Source organism: Leopardus geoffroyi, chromosome B4 (genome assembly GCF_018350155.1).
Source record: "Leopardus geoffroyi isolate Oge1 chromosome B4, O.geoffroyi_Oge1_pat1.0, whole genome shotgun sequence".
Lineage (NCBI taxonomy): Eukaryota > Metazoa > Chordata > Mammalia > Carnivora > Felidae > Leopardus > Leopardus geoffroyi.
Window position 1 is genome coordinate 126,124,839 of NC_059341.1, and position 23,845 is coordinate 126,148,683.

The 23,845-nt window shown below is 44.1% G+C and overlaps 1 long non-coding RNA gene across 1 annotated transcript in view; it reads left to right on the forward strand.

Moving 5' to 3' along the window:
• LOC123590504 overlaps nucleotides 1-17,532 on the forward strand; it is an 85,327-nt gene extending 67,795 nt beyond the window's left edge. Inside the window, exon 3 of the long non-coding RNA XR_006708804.1 lies at nucleotides 17,181-17,532. This is a non-coding gene — a long non-coding RNA (uncharacterized LOC123590504). The remainder of the gene's footprint in view (nucleotides 1-17,180) is intronic.
• The last annotated feature ends 6,313 nt before the right edge of the window (nucleotides 17,533-23,845 follow it).

Sequence of the window (23,845 nt, forward strand, 5' to 3'; positions counted from 1 at the left end):
ATAACATTTCATTGGGAAAAACTTTCTCCTTTTAAAAGTGTTCCAGCTGCAACATGTAAAGGGCTAGAAGTCATCACCTCCAACCTTACAACAAGAAAAAAAGTTGAACAAACTGAAGATCAATAACTTTTCTTAGATCCTTCGGAAAGCTGAGGTTGCCAGGGTAACCAACACCTTGAACTAGGGAGATTTCTGAGAGATGCCCTAACAGGGTTTCAACAGGGGACACAAAACAAGGACAGTAGGGAAACCTGAGCTGCAGTGAACATTAAACACAGCCCCATTTGCTTCCAGATTAACAAGAATCCTCTTACTAAAGGCTTATTTGCCTCAGTTCCCATTACCTGATACAACATATCCAGCTCTCTCCAAAAAATTATAGGTCATGTTAAAAGGTAAGGAAAATCACAATCTGAAGAAGTAAGATTCAGAACCAAATTCAGATTACAACACGTTTTGGAATTATCAGCCAGGGGGTCGAGGCCAACATTAACCGTGATGAGTTATGTTGATAGTATATACCCTTGGCATGATGTGATGGGGAAGGCACTTTACTTCCGTGGTCTTCCTCCCCCAAACATGCAGCACCAGCCCAATCTGAGAAAACCACCATATATCACCATCCTGAGGGCCATCCAACAAAACATCTGAACGGTACTCTTCAAAACTTGTCAGGTCACCAAAAACAAGACAAGCATGAGAAACTCTCACAGTCAAGAGGAACATAAGGAAATTTGATTATTAAATGTCAATGTGGTGTAAGGGTGCCTGGGTGGCTCAGTCTGTTGAGTGTTCGACTTCAGATCAGGTCATGATCTCACAGTTTGTGGGTTTGAGCCTCGTGTTGGGCTCTGTGTTGTCAGCATGGAGCCTGGAGCCTGGAGCCTGGAGCCTGCCTCAGATTCTGTGTCTCCCTCTCTCTCTGTCCCTCCCCTGCTCTCTCTCTCTCTCTCTCAAAAATAAATTAGCATTAAAATTTTTTTAAAAAATGTAATGTTTCCTGGATAGAGTTCTGGAACAGAAAAATGACATTAGATTAAAAGTAAGGAAATCTGAATAAAGGATGAGCTTTAGTTAATAATAGCTTATGAATATTGTTTCATTCATTGTATCATAGGTACCATACTGATATAAGATGTAAAAGTAGGGGGACCTGGGTGTAGGGTATATGGGAACTCTCTGCACTAGCTTTGTGATTTTCCCAGAAATCTAAAATTGTTCTAAAAGTAAGGATTATTGAAAGAAAAAAAATGTATGGCAATGCCTGGGCTAATGATCACTGAGGTATCTTTAGCTTTAATAAACCATGTTGTTTGAGGGCACCTGGGTAGCTCAGTCAGTTAAGCGTCTGACTGCTGCTTTAGGCTCAGGTTATGATCTCAAGGTTTGATTGGTGGGATCTAGCCCTATGTCAGACTCTGTGCTAACAGCATGGAGCCTGCTTGGGATTCTCTCTCTCCCTTTCTCTCTGTCCCTCCCCTGCTCTTGCTCTCTCTCTCTCTCTCAAAATAAATAAACATTAAAAAACACAAAACTATGTTGTTTTGTTTTGCCTGTCATATCTAGAGAACCCAGAGGTGCAACTCATCTTGGTCCACCATAAAGAACCCCTGGATATAAAAGGATTGCTGAATCCAAGCAATGGTGCCAGAAATTCAAAGGCTGTCAAAGTTGAATTTCAAAAGACAGAGATTGTGGTGGTTAAGAACACAGCTCTTACTATTTATTATCTGAGTGACCTTGGACAAGTTATTTAATCTCTCCAGGCCCCCAGTTTTCTCATCTGTTAAACAGAGATAAAAATAAAAGTACCTAACTCATAAGATTCGTAACAGGATTAAATGAATTAGTGTTTGTACCTCACTTACAACAGTGTCTGGGACTATCTACATCTATGTACTCTCCATATGCATATTAAATAAATAAAAGCAATTATTTGAAATTAGCAACTATGTGGAAGCAGTAGAATCTGTGTTGGTTTATCTACTGTTTTTCCATTAAAAAGTAAACAAAGAAAACAACAACAAATGCCCATGATTTTCCTGAGCATTTATTTAATACCAGTTGAGCAAATTTTATTGTTTGGCACTGTGCTAGCCACTTCACATCCATTAAATGCATTTATTCGTTTATAGTATGCAATATTTGATACTTTCTTATCTTTTTTTTTTTTTTAACAACCAGAAATGTCTGTCCAGCTCATACTGAAACTACCTGGGCTTCCCCCCTGAACCTGGACTACTCTGAAATGCCCACCTTTCCCTGGTACGACTGATTTTGGAGATAAGTAATGAGTTCACAAAAGGAAAACACGTTTTCAGGCTCATTCTGTTGAAAACTAGCAGGGGCACTTTTTGAAAAAGCTCATTTCCAGGCTTCTCTGTCTTTCTCTATTTCTTTGAATCCCCTTTGCCTGTCGCATCCCAGGAATGAGGTGTCATACCCGGGGAAGTTGCTGGATTACATTCTGATGATGTGTGGGCTCAGGAAGTTGGAAGTAAAGAGGCAGGCAGGACTGACTCTGGCATCACTTCCTAACAAGTCTGTTGGCTACGGTTGTTTTCCTGACCATGAGCCTCAGCTGAGCCTCTTCCATTCTCATGTCCCAGTTTATTTTTCTAAACCAAAGTCTTCGTCTTAGTGTCTGGAAAGCAACTTGGATGTTCAAGGTGACTAAAGCTATCCAGAGGAAAAAATTAAAAAGTCACCATCAGGTAATGAGGCCAGACTATTGGGTGTCTCATATCCTGGCTCCAAATGCAGATGCCAAAGAGGACTTCAGAATGGATTTCAACAATGGCAGCATTGTTGGAATAAGAGACGCTTACCCTTGGTGACTTAGAGGCCAACACCTATTTGGATGTGTGAGGTCTTGTGTTTTAAAAAATCAGTCTCATAATGAGCTGTCTTACCTGATAGTTCCAATATGGCTGACACGGGAAGTTGAGAGGACCGCCATAACAACATTTCAGTTCATTCCCTGTCGCACTGTTACTTCCCTTCCTAGGTCTGGCTCAGCAAATAGTCCCAGATCCTAACAAATCCTATTCTATTTGAGGAAGTAACATTGCTATTTTTAGTGAATGTAAGGGGCTGTATTAATGGCAAAGTCCACTTGATTCTACCTTCTAATTGCTATCATTTCTGCCCCGTCTACAGCCATTTTAACAGCCCCTGTCTCAGGCTCTGCACATATTTTTCCCGTGCTAATATAATCCCTTATTGGTCTCTCTGTGTTTGGTCTTACTGTCCCCAACCAATCCATTTCACACGTTGCTTCCAAAGTGAGATTTTAAAGATACATCAGAAACATACACTGACATTTTACTTATGTAAGTAATATTCCTTGCTGCCTTTCAAGGTGTTTGAAGATATTGACATTGGCAGGTCTTTGTTTGCTGAGTGAGGTGATGGGAATGGAAGCATGGGAATCACGCTCTATTATTGTTCTTCATGAGTTAGAAAGAAATAGTGAGATGGAAGAAGAGGGGAGACTGATTCCTGAATAAAGATCTAGGGTCTGAAAAATGAAGGGTTTTGCAGGGGAAGGGTCCAGAGAGGTAGGAACCCTGCTGGCAGCCAAGGGAGGGATTAGGGAGAATAGGGATTTGGGGGAGGGGGGTTCAGTGCACCCTGAAATGTGAATCCCGCTACAGTCTCCCCCATGAAACTTTTAGTTTCCGTGGAGATGTAGAAATCTCCACATGTACAAAAGTAGAGAAAATCTACATTTCTCACTCATGTTTTGTGGAGGAGATTGTTTGGGGGGAATGTGTGGAAGCACTGAGTCATGCTACAAGAATGGCATTTAGCAAACAAAAACCACAGCAGGATGCAGAGTTAGGCAATCTGCATAATGCACAAATCCAATCTCCCTGCCTCTCTGATGAAGTCTTTTATGGATCCCCATCCCCCAGGGGGTGATCATGGGGGCCTGGGACACTTCAGCATGGAACACAAGATCCTTTCTGATCTGGTCTCCACATACCTGTCCAACTGTATCTTTTAAGCACCAATTCACACACACACACACACACACACACACACACACACCCTTTACATCCCAGATTACTGAAGTGTAATTTTAGCAAAGATTGCCTTGATGATATATGATATTTCACCTTGCCTAGGCGGTTCTTCCCCTGCCCATGTTTGGCCGAAAAATACCTCCTCTCTTCTCTGAAGCACACTGAGGAGCTCCCTCCTCTGGGCTCCCACTTTGCTGTGAAGAGAAACACTTTTATCATATTATCACACTGTTTTGTAGTTGCATATTTGCATACCTGTTTCTCTGATATGACCATAATCTTCTTAAAGCCAGGTTTAGTCTTCCCTCTGTAAAGTATTTCTAGCATATAAAAAGGGCCAGACATTTAGTCTGATGTTTGATAAATATGTTTACCTTTTGTTGCCTTTAAGTGTTCCACAGAGAAGCTACTAAAATAATTAGCTGGTCAGAGAGGAAGAAAAATTCTTGTCGGTTCTCTAAAAACTTGTCCAACATCTGTCATGTTTCTCATTATGAAGCCTACCACTTTGGTGGTCCTCAATAAACCATGACTCCCAGCATTTAAGTCAGCTTTTCTAATATTGACTGTGCTTTGCCATATGAATAGCTTTGGCTAATAAAAAACTGGCAAGCATTGTGCAACAGTGGTTGCTTGATAAGTCCTTGCACATTGGGTTTGTCAACTTGGAATGGTCTTTCTTGGAGCCAAGGTACCATAATAAGAGGAAGATCAAGTGCCCATGTGGAGAGACCCATGTGGATAAGAACTGAAGCCTCTGGATGATTGTCCCAGCTGAGCACCCAGTCAGTGACCACCACTGACTTCTAGCCATGTGAATGAGGACATTTACAACATCCAGCCCTATCAGAACCCCAGCCATGACCACCTGATGCAGAAGAACCATGTAGTCAATCTGCAGAATTGTGAGAAGTAGGTAACTGCTGTTGCTTTAAGACACTAAATTTTCAATGCTGGACATTTTATATAATTGGAACTATTATGATGTAGTCTTTTGTGACCCACTTCATTCATGCTGTAGTGTGTTTTCAAAGTTTATTCATGCTGTAGCATGTATCATTTCCTTTTAGGACTGAATAGTATTCCACTGTATGGATAGACCACATTTTGTTTCTCCATTCATCAGTAGGTGGACATTTGTGTTGTCTCTACCTTTTCGCTATCATGAATCATGTTGGTATAAATAATTGTGTTTAAGTTTTTGTATTTACATGTGTTTTTATTTCCCTTGGGTGTATGGAGATATACCTAGGAGTGGACAGGTTGGGTCAAATGGTAACTCTACTTTTAACTCTTCAAGGAACTGCCAGACTCTTTTCCAAAGTGGCTGTCACATTCACATTTCCACGAGCCACACCACCCTCTTTTTACAGATTCTCATGTAGAAAAATGAGGATGGAATTCTGTAATGGTCCTACACTTAAAGAGCCATTAAAGAAGATTTGACAGTAAAAACTGAACTACAGCAATTGAAAAGAGCAGGAGAAAGAGAAACCATCCTTATACAATTGGTAGAAAGAAAGGTCAGAAAGGTCAGTGTGAAAATAATCCCAGGCAGCAGAAAAGTAAATTACAATAATTACTGAAGAGAGGATTTTAGGACGTGGCCAGTAGATGGTACATAGTAATTCTTACCAGTTTCAGGGAGAAGCCAGACTGCAGTGGGTGACAGGTAAACAGTGTGTAGGCAGAACAGTTTTGAAATTCATCTGTGGCAAAAAGGACAAAGAAGACATCCCCCATCCTTAGGATAGAGGGGACGTGAGCTTGTCTGTAGAGACAAGGGTCTGGAATGATTGAGAAGCGGATACAGACAGTAAGATAGCGATGCACTGCTTTGGAAAATCCTGGGAAGACATAGCTTCAGACAGAAGGGAAACCTCGTTTTCTGTGGCCAGGGATGGAAAGAGACATGGGTGGGTACAGATGACAGTGACTTGGGGACATGTTCAGGTCTGATGATCTCTTGTAGAGTTTTCTGTGTTGATAGGCACACAAGTCCCAAGAAGATGCTAGGACACAAACCACTTTTCCTTTCCTCTTTCTCCTCTCCCCATCCCCAGAAAGCCGTCTGTGGGAGGAAGTCAAGCCCTTGGCAGGCTTGCCCTCACACCCCTCAGAGCAGTTTTCAATGCAAATGATAAAAAGACACTGAGGGGCATTCATGTCTTTTAGTCTACTCTACCATTCAAGGAATCTTTACGTCTTGAACAAATGCCTAGAGTTTGAAATGAGTTGTTTTGTGTTTTCTGGAATTTGGGGTATTCACCATCATATTCATGGAAGGTCGATTTACAGAGGCTGCCAGTAAATGCAGATTCCTGGGCTATAAGACATCAGCTCAGATGATTCCTTTGAATTGCTATGAATCATGCTCATTCCTTAGTATATTTATTATACATTACATTTTTTCCTTCATAGTCTGAGAAAGCCTTCCTAATCGAAAAACCAGGAAATAGTTCATTGTTTCTTAAAAGCGGAAGGGATAGCACTTACTTACAGTAAGTCTCTGCCTTTCCAGTCAATAGTACTGACTTATAAAGCCTGCTGGGGCTCCCTCCAGGGAAAGGAAAAACCCTTCTACATGTACTAGCTGCACACTTACCACAGCCTCTGGCTGATATCAGAAGCATTTCAATAAAATCCAGCACGGAAACGCAGGTTTTGTTACGCTGGCTCCAACTGATAATCAGCGGCAAGAGTTGGACAATCTCAGGAAAAAATGACCAGCAAGACTACATGTGGTCTCAAATTCTGGGGGTGGTGAGAGGCGGGGAAGCCTGTGTTTTCAAGTAAAATGGGAATCTTTTCTGTGGAACCTTGGGACACCTCCTGGGCCCCAGCAAGTCCCCAGCCCCAGCAAGTACCACTTCCGGGCAGCTGGAGGAACTGCTTACACTGGGCAGTGTCTTACTTCTGCAGAGAACAATGGCTTGTCCCAGGGGCCATTCTTGTCCCCAGTGTGGTCCCAGCCCTCCAGGGACATGAAAATGGACCCTTGTATGAATGACTTTCCCTCAGGGTCTACAGCCCTTTGGCGGGGGAGCTTTCCAAGGATAGTTGCATTAGTTGCATCTAAGGATACTTCTGCTATGTTGCTTTGTTTTGTTTTAATCACAACTGGTGGGGGAGGCAGGACAGGTGTTTTTACCTGGGGTTCAGGGAGGTTAAGGGGTCTTTCCTAAAGTCACATAAAAAGCTTGGGTGGGAGAAAGATGGCTCCAAGTTTCTTGGCGACATTGTCTGGAAATTTGCCATCAGGACATACCTAGTAGGTGGAGTTTAAAAGCCGGTAGCCCCATTGTGTGTGTGTGTGTGTGTGTGTGTGTGTGCACGTGTGCACACACACACACATTTGATGATAAAGGACTAACAGAATAGCTTGAGTTTCTGTGTGGCTAGAGGGGATTTCATTTGAAAGACACATCTAACAAGGTTAACCTATAACACAGATGTTGACTTTTGAGACTCTTATTCTTCAGCCATCTGGAGTTACCCTGTCCTATGATATTTAAAGAAAAACTGTTTGTACATCCACCTGACAAACAGTGGAAACCCCATCATGCCTCTCCCACCCCTCACGCCCACAGGGATTCTCCAGGTACTTAACGATTTTCCTGGTGACTTCAGGATTTTACTGAGTTCCCAGTCTCTTACCAGTGCCTCCCTGCACAGCTCTCCTTTTCTAACCTTCCTTTTTGGCCCTTTCCCTTGAGTTTTTAAAAAATCCCAGGATATCCTGTATAGGATAGTTTATGTGAGTATTTGAGGGTGATGCCCAAGAGCCAGGAGCTGGAAGGACTACATTGCTGGAAACCATGTAAAAGTGAACAGTGATTTTCAAAGTTTTCTGGCCAATGTAGTCATGCCGGTCTGAATGACTCTGTGTGAGTAGAAAGAAAGCCTATCTTCCTTGAGACCTTCATTACCGTCTGCTGAGAAACTGCTGTAATAACTAACAGGTTGATATCTTGCCTTGGAGTTGTGTGACCCACAGTAGATTCAGCTGGAAGCAATGGTCATTCCTGCCATTGGGAGCCTCTAACTGGCCACCACTCCTTCCGAGGGCCCAGTCCTTCCACACCTTCTGCCTATTCTCTCTTTCCCCAACCCCATCTCCTCCTTTAAGCTCCCTCAGACCCCTTCTATTCTAGTTACTTCATGCTCTTCCTTCTGAGATGCCTTGCAGAAGTTTATAATTCTTACTTTATTATGTACTAGCAGCAATACAATCTTATCTTCTTTGAATATTTGATTTTCTACTTCTCTCTCCTGCCCAGCCCACCCCTGGCCCAAGGGTTACCCTTCTTAACTGAAATGGCCCATTGTGGTATTTTGCCATTAATTCCCTGAGGATTTCTGTTTCCAGCTTTTTACACTAACTTTCTTTCCCCACTTTGTCACATGATTAAAAAAACAAAACAAAACAGGACTTGATGGGTTTATTACAATCCTCAGTGCACCTCTTAACTCTTCTTTAACAATCTTCAAATGGGGCACCTGGGTGGCTCAGGATGTTGAGCGTCTGACTTTGGCTCAGGTATGATCTCATGGTTCACAAGTTTGAGCCCTGCACTGGGCTCTGCACTGAGGGTGTGGAGCCTGCTTGGGATTCCCTCTCTCTCTCTCTCTCTCTCTCTCTCTCTCTCTGCCCCTCCCCCCACTTGAGCACTCTCTCTGTCAAAATAAATTAAAAAGCTTAAAAAAGTCTTCATATTATGTCATGTAGTGGATGCCTACTAAATATTTGCCAATGGAATGTTTATGATGGAATGTATAATGCTATGTAGTTTTGTTTTTTAGGATATATTAGGTGTGACCTAATATCAGTTCTTGGCATATCTTTGAGTGGACGCTCGAAAGATGTTTGTTAAGTGAACATCTTCCAACAAAATAACCTGTTTTCTGCCTAATCCAGTGCAATCTGTTGGGCTGACCACCATGATGTTAAATAAAAATATTGGAGTATAGGGCCATCTTAGGGTCACCTTAGTTTTCTAGTTACCATGGTTGATTAATTCATTCATGGGACAAAATTATTTAGAATGAAAACAACTGTATAGCATGATAATCCCTTCTTTGGATACACCACAACTTAAAAGTCATTTCAAGAACATTATTTTGGGGGCACCTGGGTGGCTCAGTCATTTAAGCGCCTGACTGTTGATTTCAGCTCAGGTCATGACCTCATGGTTCATGAAATCAGGCCCCGCATGAGGCTCTGTGCTGACAGTGTAGAGCCTGCTTGGGATTCTCTCTCTCCCTCTTTCTCTCTGCCCCTCTTCTCTCAAAATAAACAAACAAACAAAATAAGAACATTGTTTTCAAGTCTTCTCCTCAGAACCCTTTGAAGTAGATCGTAGCCGTCCCCTTCTCCCCCGACTCCATTTTGCAGATGAGGAAACTAAGACCCAGAGAGATTTAAGCAACTTGGTTAGGCTCACATATCTAACACCTGATGAATCAAGAACTTGAACATAAGTCTACTAATGCCAAATCTTCAACATTTTATGCTATATTACAGCTTCCCTGATTCGGAAGCAGAATACCATAACTGCAAAGTTTTCTTTCCAGTGTAGATGTTTAAAAAATATGTTCTTTTGCAAAAGCATAAAACACATTGCTCAATACCAATATAAGTCTTCAGTCTAGAGTTCAGACCATCAAGTGCACAGCACAGCACACTTTGAAAGAGGCCTCATAAAAACACAAAGTTGGAATTGTCTCTAAGGACCTTAGCTAAGTAGACTGAATCTAGTGGGGAAAATAAAATCTTTTCCCAGAGTTTCATGGGAGTGGAAACTGGAAGATTGAGAGCTTGTGAGAAATAACAGATACTTTAAAAAATGCTTGATTCGAAACAAAAGAATGGCGGAAGGGTTTTAAAAAACAAAAATTAAAATGGTATAACATTTGGAATATTTTTAGAATTATATAATTTTAGGGCTGAAAGGGACCAGAAAGAACATCTAAAACTCCCCGTTTCAGGGTGCCTGGTTGGTTCAGTCAGTTGAGTGTCTGACTCTGGATTTTGGCTCAGGTCATGATCTCAAGGTCGTGGGATTGAGCCCCATGTTGGGCTCTGCACTGAGCATGAGGTCTGCTTAAGATTCTCTCTCTTTTCCCCTTTGCCCTTTTCTCTCACCTCTGTGCCCCTACTCGCACTCTATCTCCCAAAAAATAAATAAAAATAGAACTCCCTTTCGTTGACAAAAAGTAGTGATATTTTGAATCACAACCAGTATCAGCTACATAATTTTTGGGGCCCAATGCAAAATAAAAATGTGGACCCCCTTGTTCAGAAATGGTTAAGAACTTCAAGATGGCAACCACAGATCATTTAGTCAAGTGTGAGACCCTCCTAAACGTGGGGTCCTGTGTGACTACTATACAGGTCACACACGTGTGAAGCCAGCCCTTGTCACAGTATTTTTAACACCAATATTTTACATTTATATGGCACTTTATAGTTTACATAGTCTTTTCACAGATATCTATTTTCAGTTTCACAAGAGCTCAGTGGAGTACAATGACCATTGCTTTAATTTTAAAACACTTCCTCTCAAAAAACAAAAGAAAACAAAAGCCATTTCCTCTCAGAAATGAATTTACTGGGGCACCTGGGTGGCTTAGTTGGTTACGCATCTGAATTTGGCTCAGATCATGATCTCGTGGTTCGTGGGTTCAAGTCCCACATTAGGCTCTGTGCTGACATCTCAGAGCCTGGAGTCTGCTTCATATTCTGTGTATCCCTCTCTCTCTGCCCCTCCCTGCTTGCACTCTGTATCTCTCTCTCTCTCAAAAAGAAATAAAAACATTAAAAAATTAAAAAAAAAAGAAATGAATTTACCAACCATGACATTCTGATCAACTAAAATGGTCTTAGACCTCTTGTACCACTTATATTTCATAGTATGGTGAAGTTAGCAGCTTATACTATTTTAAATAGGAAGCAGTTAATTTGCTCATGGAGAATCAGTCATTCAGCAAACTCTTTAGCACTTACTGTGAGCTGGGAGCCCTTTACTAGGCATTTCATACTTAATGTGAACTTCACAGAAATGAATATATTTCTGATGTGCTGCAGAGCATGCTGAGAATCTGAGAGGTCAAGTTAGATGTTCAAGGTCACAAATTAGTGAATGAAATAATTGGGCTTTGAATATTAGTTGTTAGACTGTTCTGTGATGCTGTTTTTTCCCAATGTATTTATTTACATTCAAGTTAGTTAACATACTGTGTAGTATTGGCTTCAGGAGTAGAATTTAGTAATTCGTCACTTATATACAACACCCAATGCTCATCCCAACAAGTGCCCTCCTTAGTACCCATTGCTCATCTAGCCCGCCCCCCTCCCCTCCAGCAACCCCAGTTTGTTCTGTATTGAAGAATCTCTTATGGTTTGCCTCCCTCTCTGTTTTTATCTTATTTTTCCTTCCTTTCCCCTATGTTCATCTGTTGTGTTTCTTAAATTCCATGTATGAGTAAAATCATATGATATTTGTCCTTATCTGCCTAACTTATTTCATTTAGCATAATACACACTAGTTCCATCCACTTTGTTGCAGATAGCAAGATTTCATTCTTTCTGATTGCCAAGTAGTATTCCATTGTATATATATATATATATATATATATATATATATATATATACCACATCTTCTGTATCCATTCTTCAGTTGATGGACGTTTGGGCTCTTTCTATAATGTGGCTATTGTTGATAGTGCTGCTATAAACATTGGGGTGCATGTCCCCCTCAAACCAGCATTTTTGTAACCTTTGGATAAATACCTTGTACTACAATTGCTGGGCCATAGGGTAGCTCTATCTTTTAAGTTTTTGAGGAACCTCCACACTGTTTTCCAGAGAGGCTGTAACAGTTTGCATTCCCACCAACAATGTAAAAAGGGTTCCCCTTTCTCCACAGCCTCCCCAACATCTGCTGTTTCCTGAGTTGTTAATTTTAGCCATTCTGACAGGTGTGAGATGGTATCTCATTGTGATGCTCCTTTAAAAGTACTGAGGTCAGTAAAATGAGATACAAATGTAAATTTCAAATTGTTTGCCTTGGAATCTAAAAGCAAGTCACAGAGTAAATCACTGTTCTCCTTTTTCTACCTTTTGTCTCTCTCCTTCTTCTTCTACTTCAGGTTCCACAGGAGAAAGCACAGAAGTATAAAGAGGAAAGTTTCATATATTTTAGAAGATTGCCTAGTAAATAAATTAAAAGTAAATTAATTGACCTGAACCGCGTCCTCCAGGCAGAGCGCTGATTCCTTACTTAATATGCAGGAGCTTTTCCACACTTTTGAGCTGCCTCCCAAGTTGCACACAGCTCTGTGACGGTTTTGGCCAATGAACTACAAACAAATGACATGTGTCATTTCCGGGCTGAGGTAGTGAAAATCTTCTTCTTGACTCTTTGGTTCTCTCTTCCCCTGCTCAGTCATCCTGGAAGCCATGTGTGGAGATATTGGAATCACAAGACAGAAGCATATTGGCTCCCTGAATCATCACTTGGAAGGGAGTTTCCTGGAGAGCCATGGGTCTTGCAGTGGACTTTTTGTGAGCAAAATAAATTTTCATGTGAAAGTCCCTGGGCTCTGGGAGTTTACTACCTTAGCATATGCTAGTAGGACTCTGACTGATATATAATATTCCTCTCCTCCTGGCTTAGTTCCCCTTCCCTCTTTTTGACCCTTAGGGTCCATAATTAACATATATAAAGGCGGTCAAAATTCCTCCTCAAGCTGCTTTTTGTTTTACTGGAAACTTCTGACAGCTGGCCGGTTTCTGCTATTTTCAAAGATTGAGGCCTCAAGCCATCTGATTTTACATGAGAAACAGGCATGACCCAAAAGGTTGAAGGATTTGAGAGCATCCATGGGTCAGAGGCTTCAATGATTTTTAGGTTTTTATAAAATGAGTAAATTTAGGAAAAAAGTGGTTAAATGCTGAAATGATAAGCAGAGAATTGTCTATCTTCCTAGCCTGTGTACTTGTTTTCAGGGAAATGTTGAAAGGGAAAATGTATTCGCTTGTTTTCTTCAGCCAGGGATGGTACAGGAGAAACAGAATCCCCAGGCATGACCATAAATCTTACGTTTAAATGGCAATATGAAACAATCAGTTTTGGAAACAAGATCATATGAGAGGTGCCCATGATCCAAGTAGTGAGATTGTTTTATATACGAAATGTAAAGGGCATGGATTTTCCTCAGGGAAGTGGTCAGCTTGGACCAAAGAAATTTTTCCAGAAAGTTAGCATGGATATGATGCCTGCTCCCATTGCTTGTTCTGTATGAAAACTGTAGCATGTTTTGAGTGGGAAGCACAGGCTTTAGAATCAGAAGCAGTGCCTATTGCTAGCGACGTCCCTCAGAGGAAGCCAGCTGTCGACTGAAGGTCATAACAGTGTCTACCTCACAAGGGGATTGCGAGAAGTTAATGAGATAGTGAGTGGAAAGCTCTCAACCATGCACAGAGGGAATGCCCACTAACCACTAGCTATGATTCTGGAAGGTTCTGAGGACTGGAAATTCTGTAATGAGGATGACTTGAATTTTTGGAGACAAGTTGCCATCTGGAGTCAAACCTGGTGAAAAAAACAGAACCAGCCGTCGAACTCACAAAACTTGAGGCAACATGAGCCAACAAGAATGTTTTCCTCACACGTGGGTTAATTCCATGGTGTCGAGGTGGCTGGAAGGGAGACAATCTGTACAGCATCTGAATTAGTCCTGGGAAAACAGCTTCTAACAGGAGAGAAGGTATTTAAGGCAGAAATAGAAGCAGAGCAAACGTAGGGGCACCTGGGCGGCTCAGCTGGTTAAGTAACCGACTTCAGCTCAGGTCATGATCTCACAGCTAGTGAGTTTGAGCCCCGAGTCGGGGTCTGTGCTGACAGCTCAGAGCCTGGAGCCTGCTTCTGATTCTGTGACTCCCTCTCTCTCTGCCCCTCCCCCACTCGTGCTCTGTCTCTGTCTCTCAAAAAAAAAATGTTAAAAATTAAAAAATAAAAAAGCAGGCAAATGTGAGCACAGATCACACTAGGGATAGGCTGTAAACTAGTCTGGTGGGAACAAAGGGAAGGTGAGGCCCGAGATTTGGCTTGCAGCTATCTTACCTAACAGTTTGAATGTGGCAGTGAAATATTTTTACTTGATTCATTTGGTGGTGGGGAGCCCCTAAAAGTGTCAGAGTGAGGGGGTTAAGGGCTGGACTGAATGGGAAGGAGATGGGTAGGGAAGGTAGCAAATGGAGGACCCCTAAAATAACATGGGGAGGGGGAGGTAAGCTGTCTTGAAATTGGGGCGATGGCAGTAAAAGAGAAAGGATTTGAGATGGAATGTTCATGACTTGGGAACAAAGAGAAAGGAGTTTAACATGATCACCTCGTTGGGGGCCTGGTGCCTGGGACAACGTCGGTACCATTTACCCAAACCAGAAAGCCAGAAGAAGGGCCTGGAATTGGGAAGCAGGGGGGAAGGGAGTTTTCTTGGCCACATGTTCACCTCGGGATCATGGTGCATTTGTGTGGATGTGTCCCAGGGTAACTGCAGTATGAAAAATGTCCCTTGTTTGACAAGATGTCATAGTCCGACTTGGCGGGGTGGGGTGGGGGCAGGAATGGAGTCTGCGTGTGACTTGCTGCTTTAATGCCAAGCTGAAATGAACTTTGGACGTATTCTTGCACTAGCAATTACTTTGGGCCATGAAAGCTTTGCAATCTTGTAGCCACTAGTCATTTGTGGGCACAGTTGGCCACGTGCCCCTTCCCTGGCAAGGAGAGATGAAACAGATCTTTACAGTACCAGTTGGACACACAATTACTAATAATTATAATTTGCACAGACATCAAGTATCCAAGTAAGAAAATTTACCTACAGGAGGACTAGGGGAAATCGGCTGGAAACTTGGCCCAGGAAAGAAAGAAAATAGAAAAGTAAGAGCTACAAATAGGAGGCTATAATTTGACTTCTAAAAGAAGAGGGAAACATGGGAGTGAATCAATAATTATTGAGTTCCTTTTGTGTCCCAGGGTTAAATGCTGGAAGCACTAAGATGAATAAGACACATCCCTCAGCCCTCAGTCTAGAGGGAGACAAGTCTACCTTCAGAATGCCATAGGAAAGTATGCTGAGTTTTGTAGTAGAAGGGAACACATTTTCTTTGGATGCACCCCCACTTAAAATGGGGGCATGAGGGATGGGAGTCCATTTTTAGGTGAAAAAACTGAGATTCCAGGAAAGTTAAATGAGTTGCCTAAAGCCACATAGTGTGATTATTAAGGCTGCATTGGTTACAAGTGACAGAAACCACATTCAAAGTAGTTCAAGGGTTAAAGAAAAAAACCCAAACTCTAGTGGCTTATGTGATGAAAAAATACACATGAGGGTGCAGGGGTTGATCTGACACTTTTCCTGGATCGGGGGTCCTATCCGTGCCCTGTCTTTAACTCTGCTTTGTTCCGTGTGGCTTCCCGTTCAGAAAGCCTCCCATCCATGGGGAGGGAAGATGGCTCTCAGAAGCCAAAGGCCATGGTCCTTCCAGCTTATAGTCCACATTGACCTCCAGAAGCATTTTGATGGGCCCTGCTTGGCCACCTTGGTTCAATCACTGAGTCAAGTGAAGTTGCACGCTCTGATCATATGCCATACACTGTGGTGTGGTGGATGGTGCCACTCGATTGACATCTCAACCAGAATCATCTTCAGCAGGGAGGGACATTTCCATGATGAAATATATGGGCGCCATCCCCAAAGGAAGGGGACAGACACAATCCATGTCCATTGTGCACATGTTAGGAAGATGCAGAGGTGAGCTGAAAGCCCAGGCTGCATTCCAAAGTCTGTGTCTTTCCATCATCCAAAGCGCTCCTGCTCCTGATGAATGAGAGCAGGAAGAAGGTCGGGTGACAGGGCAACTGGAAGGGAAGGCAGAAATCATTTGGGGAGGCCACACCAAAGAAGAAATGGGAAGAGGAAGCAGGAGAAGTGGGCTGGTGAGATACTGTGGGAAAAAAGAAAGCAAGGATTAAGGGGATGAAAAGGACCAGGGATCCTTTCAGGGCCCTCAACCCCCTCCTCTGGAATCCCTTCCCAAAGCTGCTGCTATTTTTCAGAAAGCTTTTTCCCTCCTCCCTTGTTAAGAAGCTGAGAACCAAGTGCCCCATTAATCTTTCAGAGGCCACTTTGGCTTCTCAGCGGCAGAGATGCGCACATTGGCTTGGCTGCCTCAAGTTCATTCTCCTTTCCAGAGGCAATGAGACTTGCCAGAGTCTCTCCATACTTGTTAGGTCTGCAGGGACCAACGGCTGTTACCACGGTGGCTTGGTTTCTACTGGGGAGATAGTTGTCAGCCCTGTCATTTGCCCAGGCTCTCCAAGGCCATATTCCTTTTTCTCAGACCTGAGTGTAGCGAGAGGAACTCAGAAGTCAAAAATAAACCCAGACCTTGATTTGCCACCAGCTCAGTAGGCAGCTGCGATGTGCCTTCTCCAATGCGGTGTGTGGTCAGGGACCCAGGAAATTCTTTCTCCTAGCAGTTGGGGGCGGAATAGAAAAAAAAAAAAAATAGACACATGTGCTAAAGAACAGCATGACACAACAGTGGTGCAACCAGATTTTTTTCAAAAAACTTAAATATCACAAAAGAGACTGTTTTGTATACTGAGTGTCTTCCATGAACCAGGTCCCATGTTGGGTGGTGAAGACACAGGGCTGAACCAGATATGGAGGGTTAGGAGGGGAATATTTTCTCTTGTTCTCAGTGTCTCCTCCATGTGGAGAGAGTACAGCTGGGATGAAGTGGTTGCTGTTTCTCCAACCTTTCACCCCTCTTCCTTGGAGAGACTGGAGGCCAGGCCATCAGTCAATTTGCAAGGGGTTGAACAGTACACTTGCAAAGAGTAAAATGAGACATATTTGTCTCGAGTCCACCATTTGGGTCCTTTGGAGTCACATTCCAACCGCAAAACCTACTCTTACGAACTGAATTGTGCCCCCAGCCCCCAAATTCATCTGTCGAAGTCCTAGCTCCCAGTACCTCAGAATGTGACTATTTGGAGATAGGACCTTTAAAGAGGCAACTAAGTTGAAGTGTGATCTTTGGCAGTCGGCCCTAATCCAATATGACTGGTGTGTTTACAGGAAGAGGCGATCAGGACATGAACACACACAGAGGGAAGCCAGTGTCAAAACACAGGTAAGAGAAGACAGCCATCGACAAGCCAAGGAGAGAAGCTTCAGAAGAAACCAATGCTGCTGACACCTTGGTCTTAGGCTTCTGGCCTCCAGAACCGTGAGGAATGTAATTTCGGGTTCTTGACGCCACAGTCTGTGGTATTTGCTCCAGCAGTCCTCCCAAACATGCATCCAGAAAAAACTGTGAGACTAGGCTGAGTCGGTGTCCCCCTCCACCAGCACATGCTTTGTGGGGAAATTCGCTCAGTCTAGTGTTCTCTGGGTTAAATTAATAATAAAGCTAAGAGTTTGGCCTCCATCTGCTTTTCTTGTTGTCTTTTTTCACATTTTGTTCAGATTTTGGCTGAAGTAGGCATGCTTTTTATTGGCTTTCCTTAAAAACTTCAGCTTGGACAATGGCGCTCAGGATAAGCCAAATTCTGCTGTGGTACCAAGTAACATTAGATCTCAATGGCCTAACGAAACAATAAATTATCCCTTGCTCACAATCTGTTATCAGCCTGCCAAGGTGGACCTTGGATTCTATATACCCAATACAGCTGTGGAGGGAGACTACTCATCCTAGTCACTCAGCTACCCAGAGCCCCATCTCATTACTGAGATCCATGGTCTCTGTAGTGGGAGTGAACAAACATGGTGGAATGCACACTGGCTCTTAAGTGTCCCTCTAGAAAAGACACACATCCAATCATATTTCACTGCCCAACACAAGTCGTTTTATCATGGCTAACAATGGAAAGGGGTGGAAAAGTATAATTCTATCCCATTCCAAAAGGAGGCGATCTGGGAATATTTGTGAACAGCCCTAATAACTACCATATGGATCGTTGTTACTGCCCCTGAGGAGGTTATAGTTTAGAGAAGAATGAGGAATTGCTCCCAGATTGGCATTCTTCTCTTTTTCTTTTTTTTAAAAAATTTTTTTGAATGTTTATTTATTTATTTTGAGAGAGAGAAAGATAGAGAGTGAGCAGGAGAGGGGCAGAGAGAGAAGGAGACAGAGAAGAGCCCAGTGTGGGGCTCGAACCCACAAACCACGAGATCACGACCTGAACTGAAACCAAGAGTCAGACGCTTCACCGACCGAGCCACCCAGGTGCCCCCCAGATGGACATTCTTGTTTGAAGAAATTGACCTACTGCAGTACGTGCATGACCCACTTGAAGGTCCTCAGATGAGACGAGAGTTACTTCCCTCAGAAGTGAGGCCTTACAATGGAGAACTATAGCCATAGTTCTGCTCATTCAATAAATACTTGTTAAGCACCTATTAACAGGCCAGGCACAGGCACTATCCTGAACCTTGCAGAATTTGAGAGATCCCTGACCTCCCACCTGCTAAATGCCAGTAGGATTCCCCCAATCATTGTGAAGACAAAATACCTCCACAGACTTCCAGTCTAAAGCAGGGTGCAATTATGGCAGAAGCGGTCTTTTTTGTTAACTTTTTGTAATAGAAAAAAAAGAAACACGCTATTTTTGGGGCAAAGCATTCATTTTACAGCAGGTTTGCTGGTCGTGGGGAAGTGTTTGGGACAAAGAAAAGTAATAGGTTTCCATCTTGATACTCCAAAAATGAGTCATGGGATGATCATCATAGCTGTAGGAACTTCAGAGAACGTTTAGGTCTTTTATTTCACAGGAAGACAAAGATTTGGGACCAGGTTACTGTGAAATTTAGTTTTGTTTTTTTTCTTTAATCAGGACTTCAGATAGGGAAAGAAAAAGGAATCCTCTCTTCCTCACTACCCAGATCACAGCGCCCTCCTTCCAACACCTCCTACCTTCATGACTCCTACACGCCATCTGCCTGACCATGACTTTGGACTTGGGTGGGTGGGGCAGCAGGTAGGGAGGGGGAACAGAAGATTAAGAGGCAATGAGGAGAGAGAAGAGAGAACACTTGGAGAGCAGGTGGCTCCCCTCTAGATGTGGGGAAGGGGAATTCAAGCCACAAAATAGTAGACTGGGCCTCTGGCCTACGCTCACACCAACACAAGTCAGGGAGAAAAAAGAAAAAAACCACGTGGTGATCGCTGCTGAGAGGGAGCTCTGATGTAAACACCGAGCAGTATGTATTTATAGCCAAGTTTCTAAAACTAGCTACCTAAGGGGTCAGCAGAACTCTCTGAGAAGGAAGGCAGGAAATTGACTTGTAAGCGTCATCAAAACTTGGTTGGTTTCCTCTTCCTCTTTCAGACTGACAACATGGTTTTAAAAAGGATGAGAAAGCACTTAGCTCGTCCTGGCGGTTAGTTACTCCAGATGTGAGATCACCTGCTTCAAGATTTCAGCTGAGGCTTGCAAATTTGTTTCATCTAAGTCCTTAAGCTACTTTCAAGCTTTGGTCCCTGAAGCAAAATTGAAGGTTATAAAAATAACCCCCTGGTACGGCTCCCAGGCTCAAAGGCGCCCTGCCGGCCTCGGCTACTCTCATGGTTAGAACTGCTTTCACTCTGGGGCCACCCCAGAGTTTTCAGAAATGACGGGGAGGCCCTGAGGGACACAGAGCTCCATTAGGAGCATTTTGTTTCATCTCCCTGAGCAGCTCACCGGGATGTGGAGGGATCATGGGAAGGGCCTGTGGGATGGTTGCCAATGGCACCAGGACGCAGGGAGTCGATTCATAAGTCAGTGCCTTCCTGTGTGAGAATATTCTGCAGCCCACCTCCACGTAGACCAGCCTGCGGCTGAGCGGAGGGGAGGAAACCACTGACCCTCCGCCACTCTCTGCAAGCAGGCACACGTGTGCAGCTTAGGAAGGAAGTCGAGTGGATGTTCCCATGTTCCTCGGGGTGACAAATGTTAATACTCCACGTGTAGCTATAACCAGCAAATACGTCAAGAGGTGTGTGTGTGTGTGTGTGTGTGTGTGTGTGAAACGGCAGAGAGAACTCATTTTATCTGAGGACACTTCGTTCCAACTTTGGGCTACCTTTGTTCCTGTGCCAAAATGGATTGTCTGGAACCCCAAAGCACCAGCTGGTGCAGATTCCTTCATTTCCTTTGGTCTAGGAAGCAGAGGACAGAGGACTGGATACCCGCCATCCATTGCGAATTTTCTGACAGCCCTCGGCGAGACAGACTATCCTTATCGTTTATCTCTAACGCTGCAACAATGAGGAGAAAGAGAAAATCAGTCTTTATCAGATGGAAGCAGTTGGTCTTCGACTGGAGCAGCTAGTTCCCAACACCTTCCCCGGGAGTACTGCCAGTTTCCCAAGTTCAGAAGCAGTATGGCATTGTGCTCCCAACACAGAGATGAACTTGAATTCCGGTTTGGCTGCTTAATAGCCGCACGGCCTTGGGGAGGTTACTTCCAACTTTCTTGAGCATCTGAAAACGGGAATAAGGACTCCTACTTACTTGACAGAGTTACCATGGGATAACAGAAAATTGTGTTCATGTAACACTTTGCCCTGGATCCCATAAAAGGTTTTGCTACTAGTGCCTTCACTAGTAGATCACTGTGCCTTCGTGATCATGTGGGGACCTGAGCCACAGTTCTGAGGCCGGGGTTTGGGAGGCAGAGTGGGTTTCGGGGCTTGGGTGGGACCAGCCAAGGAGCAGCATCTAAGGGAGGGCTGAAGCACAAGTCCCGGACCCTGGTCCGAGCAAATCAACCCCAAAGGACTAGGTAGGGGGTAGGATACAGTTATGGGGCCACTGGTTGGGAAATAAATAAATCAAATCTGAGCATATAGACTCCCAGTGGCTGGTAAGAAGCGAGGCGTATAGTCTAATCCCTGAGGCCCAGAAATGCAGCAGAAAGGTGTATTTTATACATTTTTATGGAATGTCTGCAATCTGGATTCCACCAGGGAAGGCATTATGAAGAACACTGAGTCAGCCCGGATATTCACACGGGCTCTGTTGTTCGTGTTCCTTCCTCTATTCATTCACAGGAACACAGGAACAGCATTCAGAAAATCTGGCTCTGGGCAGAGCCAAAGTTGTCATTATCTTGTCACAGAAGTCCAAGGTTCTTTCAAGAACCAACTCAAGAAAACTTTGTAGGAGTCTCATCCACCCAGCCCATGGGTGTCTGGCTACGTCCAGCTTCACATCTTTTCAACACTTATAGCACAGAATGAGACGGGGATGTGTCTGTCCTCTCTGCCAGAACCTCTACTGGGGATAGAAAATCACCGTCTACCTGGAGAATTGCACAGTCAGTACAATGTCTGGCCCACCAATCATAGCGGTTCAGAATTACTACTTTGAGGGAGAACAGCTTGGTAGATATGCATTCACAGTGCTTGTAGCCAGGTGAGGGGCTCTACATGTTGTTAGTGTCATTCCCTTACTCACTTACCTTACTCAAATACTTCACCTGTCTCAGGGTATGTGGCTGTTGATTCTTTAAAAGGGCAATGGCTCCGAGGACATCCATTAGAGCACAGTGCCAAGTTCAAAGTGGATGCTTGAATTTAGTCCGGAGCCTGGCTTATCCCCCAGGCAGCTGGGAGTATATACAATTCTGTCTGATGTTGATGGTGATGGCGCATTTTGTGAAGCAGGAACGAGTCTTCTTTGACCCATCTTTTGTGACCGGACGGTTCCAAAATCATTTCCCCTTCTTTGTTTACTCAGTTGAGAAGCTCCTCAGTTAGGGGACCATGGGTATAGGCTGACAGGTGGCACCATCCCCTCTCTACCCCCTTGGCTCACCAGTCCCTTCCTGCTGTCCCCCTTTTCCACCCTGCTCTGGGTGGCTGACACCAAAGGCCTTCCTTTCTCCCTGGCTTCCTGTTGAATTTGGCTAAAGGGAGGCACCAGAAGAAAATGGGAGAGGAGGAGGAGGTCAGGGCATTTTTCCCCAGCATCCTCCCCAGCTGGGGCTGGCCACATCCTTCTAGGGGTTTCCTTCTCTTCCCAGCCTGTTTTGTTTCCATGGTCAAGGAAACATACTCTCCTTGCCTAGGAATGATGGCAGAGCCCTACTATTGCTGGTTTCTGGAGAAATTCACCATCCTTTGTGGTTTTTCCTACCTGACTTTATTAAAAGTCCCATTATTTGACCCCTTCTGGCTCTGATACCAACAACATTCCCTAACTTCAGGGATCTTCAGAAAAGTGAAACACCAGCAGTTTGCTAAAAAATGTTGTGAGCCTCTGAAGAGATTGGAAGTCTAGCCCCTTCCTTTTTATCTCATCCTCTGTCTCTCCTCCCATAGCTCACTGCCGGCTCATGGATGTCGCCCACCTACAGACTTCAGCCCACCCAGTGCCTGTGTGGGTCTCATACATGGGACTGGGCACGCCCAGCAGAATGGCTGCGCCCAGAGCTCTGTGCTGAGGTGTAAGATCACCAGGCTCAGCTGGGGGGAATGAAAGAAGGTCAGCCAGGCAGAGAGTGTGACCTGTGATGAATGAAGGGGAAGCCAAAATCAAAACTGGAGAGTGGCACCGGGTGTAGAGTCTGCAAGCTGAAATCAGCTTGGGCATCAACAGGGAGATGAATCAGCAAAGCAGAAGGAAGGAAGAGCAGAATATAAGGCAGCTTGAAGCAAGTTGATCAGACTAGAGGCCATGAAATGTGTGCAAGTGGCTGAGGCCCATTGTATTTGATGGAGATGAACCCTAGAGGAGGTGTGCAGAGCAGGTGGCTCATGAGCCAATTCCTTTAATAACTGGCTGCATCGGGGCGCCTGGGTGGCTCAGTCGGTTAAGCAGCCGACTTCGGCTCAGGTCATGATCTCGCAGTCCGTGAGTTCGAGCCCTGCATCAGGCTCGTGCTGACAGCTCAGAGCCTGAAGCCTGTTTCAGATTCTGTGTCTCCCTCTCTCTCTGACCCTCCCCTGTTCATGCTCTGTCTCTCTCTGTCTCAAAAATAAATAAATGTTAAAAAAATAAATAAATAACTGGCTGCATCAATAGCCTCCATGCCACCCCTTGTGGGATTTGGAATTGAATCAGGCTCCCAGCCCCAAGATTTGGGGGTGTGATCATGACCACTTAGCTCCCATAGAGACCCTGTGATTTTCCTGGTTGCCTAGCAGACCAGGGACTTCTCTGCTGGGGGAGGGCGGGGGCGGGGGGGGAGAAGCCTGGATGCCCAAATCTCAGTTCTCCCAGTCTCCAGCTGGGCCCAGGCCATAGGATTGTCTTCTGTCACGATGTCCTCATGAATCTGAGCTTTTGTACTACTTAGTTTCCAGCTTCTCCAGTCAGCCTCAAAAGGACCCTGCTCTGCAGGTCAACTCTGCCCTCCCTGGGGGCTGGATTATGCTTAACAATCCTTCTTTTTTTTTAACGTTTATTTATTTATTTTGAGAGAGAGAGAGAGTATGCAGGGGAGGGGCAGAGAGAGAGAGAGAGAGAGAGAGATATTGAGAGAGAATTCCAAGCAGGTTCAATTCTCAGCATGGAGCCGGATGCAGGGCTTTATCCTATGATGGTAAGATCACGACCTGAGCTGAAATCAAGAGTCAGATGCTCAACCAACAGCCACCCAGGTGCCCTGACAATCCTGCTTCTAAGTGTCTTTCAGTATAATTTCTGGTGGAGAGTCTTGGGCCCCATCTCTGTGACTCCTGAGCAAAGAACAAGGTTTTACTTCAACTTCATCGCCCTTCTGTTGGGCAATGTCCACGTTGACAACCCCAGAGT